We start from the raw sequence: 3,776 nt of genomic DNA on the forward strand, positions 1-3,776 counted from the left end.
ATAATAATAATAATAAAAGAAAATATACTGCCAGGGACCTCTTTAGAGTATTGAAAAGCAATGATGTAAGTCTAGAGACTAAAATGCACCTAATCCAGGCTATTGTCTTTGCAATTATTTGCTGTACATCAGAGAGCAGGAAAATGGCTAAGGATGACAGAAAAGAATCTATGCCTTTGAGTTGTGATACTGGACAAGAGTGTTGAACATACCCTGGGCCACCAAGAAAACAAATAGATTTGGCTTGGAAAGGGTAAAACCAAGTTTCTTCTTGGGGGCTAGGATTTTGAAGCTCCGTCTCACATAGTTTGGGCACATGGCCTGGAGGGACTGATCCTTGGAGATGGACATCACACTTGGAAGGGTAGAGGGTCAACACAGGAGAGGAAGGCCCTGGATGAGATGGATTGTTATAGTAACTGGGCCAATGGAACTAGGGGTGTCAGAATCAGTGAGACTGGCTCAGGACAGAGCAGACTTCAGAGCTGATGTACGTACAGGATCGCTCTGGGTCACAGGTGACACGATGGCATATAACAATATTGACAGATTACTTTGTGAATATTAATGGTGCCTCTGATTGTGGTGCTAGTATAGAGTGTTGAATTGTTAGAAGAACAGTGTATTCCTTAGAGAAATACAATCTTAGAGGAATATATTTTTCTTTGTGTCACAAACATTGGACCTGCTATTAAAAGTTAGTCCTTGGAAGGATACAACAAGCTTGGAATGGAAAGGTGGAGGATCAGAGAAAGAGAAGAAGCATTTCCTCAAGATGGATTGATACAGTGATTGCAGCAATGAGTTTAAACACAGCATAGATTTGGAGAAAGGTTTCATTCAGTCTTGTGATCTTTCAATCTTGTTCTATGAGTTGGAACTCACTAAATTATGTGTGTTTGTGTGTAATGTGTGTGTTGTGTTGTTTGCTGTGTAGTGTAGAGTTAGATCTGACCCATAACTGACCCTCTGGCGGGTTTTTAGAGGCAGTTAATCACATGGAAAGAGATTACCAATCCTCCCACAGAGCAGCTAGTGGCCTTGAACCACGACACAGCTTCTTGCCACGAGGCCACCGGAGCTCCCTAGAAACAACACATACAGATGTCAGGGAGTCCTGGTGGTACAGTGGTTAAAGCACTAAGTTATGAACTGAAAGACCAGTGATTTAAGCCCAATGGCTGCTCTAGGAGAGAAAGATCTGGCAGTCTGCTTCTATAAAGATTTATAGCCCTGAAACCCTGTGGTGCATTTAAACTCCGGCCTGCAGGATTGCTATGACTTGTAATTAACTTGATAACAGTGGATTATGCAGATGACATGCCGTAATGTGTATCATTGATCACTCAAGGACCAGAAGCTGGACATTGCCTGAATTATTGTTTATAACTATGCACTAAATGAGGGATTATTTTACAGGGAGGAAGCAAGCAGACCTGAATAACTTTGCTTACATTCAGGCAACCTTTTAAAATCTTTTATATCATTAAGGAACAAAGCTATCTCTTTTAAGTAAAAAAGTTCAGTTTGTCATAAATGACACCATTTCCAGTCCGGGGGGGAAGAATAGCCCACTTACAACCTGTGTTCCTTTCTTCCCCACTTCCTTCCTTTCTTCCCTCCTTCCCTCTCCATTCCCCTACCCCTTCCATCCTGCATTCCCTCTCTCCCTCCTTTCTCTGTTTCAGACACTAGGACCATTTGTTACATTTTCTCACAGCTCAAGTATCTGGTAACCTGTCACTTTTACCGCAAAACATAGTCTGATTCACATACCCGTTGGCTTGTTAGGAGCCTTTTAGTCATTTTTTTTAACAGACCCAAAATGTTAAGATTTTATTTACAAAGCTTCTTTGTTATACAGAAAGTAAAAATGCTGTTACAATCTCAGAGTAACTGGTAGCCACGAATGGTTGAGACTCACCAATCACAGCTACCCACGCTACCACAAGTCTTAACACAAAAACCTAACAACGCTTACAATTTTGTTGGGGCAAAGTCCCCACACTTGGTGGTGGAGTTCCAAGAGGGACTAAACAGGAAGGTGGAATGTCATAGGAACTATTCTTTGGCTCTTTGGGTGGGTGGGTGTCCTGGGGTTTGTATCACAGCTACTTTTAATTTTTTTTTTTTAAACAGCTACCAAATCCATATATATGAGCAGTCCAACCAACCCTGAACAGTTCTTTTTTTTTAGTTATCTGGGGTCTTAATCATCTTCTCCTTCATCATCTGTTTCTCTCTTCCTCTTCTCACCTTTCCCACTTTCTTCCTCATCTTCATCTTCATCTTCCTCCTCATCTTCTTCATCAACTTCTTCATCATGTCCAAATTCTTCTTCCTCTCCGCTGACTTCTTTATCTTCTTCCCCTTCTACATCTTCGTCTTCATCTTCATCCTCTTCTTCATAAAAATCATCCTCTTCATCCTCCTCATCCTCTCCTTCATCCTCCTCTTCATTGTCCACACCATCCACCTCAGCATCTGAGTCAGGGGCTTCCTGGTCCTATTGGTCATGGCCATCCAGATAGGTCAGCTGGGGGAGGAGCTTGAAGACGCTCTTTCAGTAATCATTCAAGTTGGTAACCTAGCAGTTAAACAGATCCAGGCTTTTCAGATTCTCCAGTTTTTTCAAGGCCTCGAAGGTGCTGATATCCTTCAGTTTATTTCCACTCAAGTTTAGGTGCGTGAGGTTTGGAAGTTTTTCTGCTAACATGTCCAGACCTCCAAAGATTATATTTTCACTGAGCTCAAGCTTTTTCAATTTCGGTAATTTGGGAAGATTTGAAAATGAAATCAAGCCTACATTTATTAAACTGAGGAACTCTAAGTTCACAAATTCAGCTGTTAAACCCTCAATTTTTCCATCATTTGACTTGCAGTTGTCCAGAACAAGTTCTCGGACAGCTGCCGGGATCTGGTTCCTCAGCTCCAAGTGGATCCTTCTCTCCATGGTGCCCCTCTTCCCCCCTCGCTTCAAACTTTACTTTCCGTGGCGGGGTTGGAGGGGACCTTTTAGTCATTTTTGACTCACAGGAACCTTATGTGACTGAAATAGAATTGCCCCATAGACTTTGTCTTGGCTGTCATACTTGCAGAAGCAGATTGTTAAGTCTTTTGCCTACTGAGCTACCGAACACATTTCAACTGCCAAACTTTCATTTAGCAGCTGAACTCCATCCACTGGCATTTTAATGAATTAGAATCAGCTATAAGGCTGCAGCCTCTGTGGTTGGAATGGATCCGTCCCTCATTCTCCTGCCCTGGTGTGGTGCGAATTCCTGCTACTTTAAATGGGGTAAAAGGCTTCACCTGTGAGTGACTTAAGAGGGCACAAGCTGGGTCTCTGCCCCACTCTCTCTCTCCTATCCCCTGTCCCCACTCTTACAGATCTGAATGTCATAGGCACTTAGGAAATATATACTGCATTGACGGCCATTGAAGCCTCAAAATTATTTTTAATAGTCTTTTCCATTTTTTTGAAAGTAGAAATAACAAAACACATATCTAGTCAATATTGTCTGTGTGTACAATTCAGTGACATGGATTATGACATTCATGTCATGCATCCTTCTCACTGATTTTCCTCATGTGGTTTCACCACTATTAATTTACAATCTCTATCCCAACACACCATAGGCTCTTGCTCATATGTTGTTTCATGAAATTCTTCTGTGTCTGCCAATTCCTTTTGATACAGTGACTCATATATTCCTTCCGTCTTCTTTTAATACTTACAGGATCATTTAATGTTCTGCTGAAAGCATCCTTGATTA

At 41.7% G+C, this 3,776-nt stretch overlaps 1 pseudogene; it reads right to left on the reverse strand.

The window, feature by feature from the left end:
- Positions 1 to 2,209: 2,209 nt before the first annotated feature.
- LOC102867415 lies at positions 2,210 to 2,953 on the reverse strand (annotated as a pseudogene).
- Positions 2,954 to 3,776: the final 823 nt, after the last annotated feature.

The sequence above is a fragment of the Elephantulus edwardii genome, unplaced genomic scaffold, assembly GCF_000299155.1.
Source record: "Elephantulus edwardii isolate Elephantulus edwardi_28Jun2011 unplaced genomic scaffold, EleEdw1.0 scaffold00326, whole genome shotgun sequence".
Classification (NCBI taxonomy): domain Eukaryota; kingdom Metazoa; phylum Chordata; class Mammalia; order Macroscelidea; family Macroscelididae; genus Elephantulus; species Elephantulus edwardii.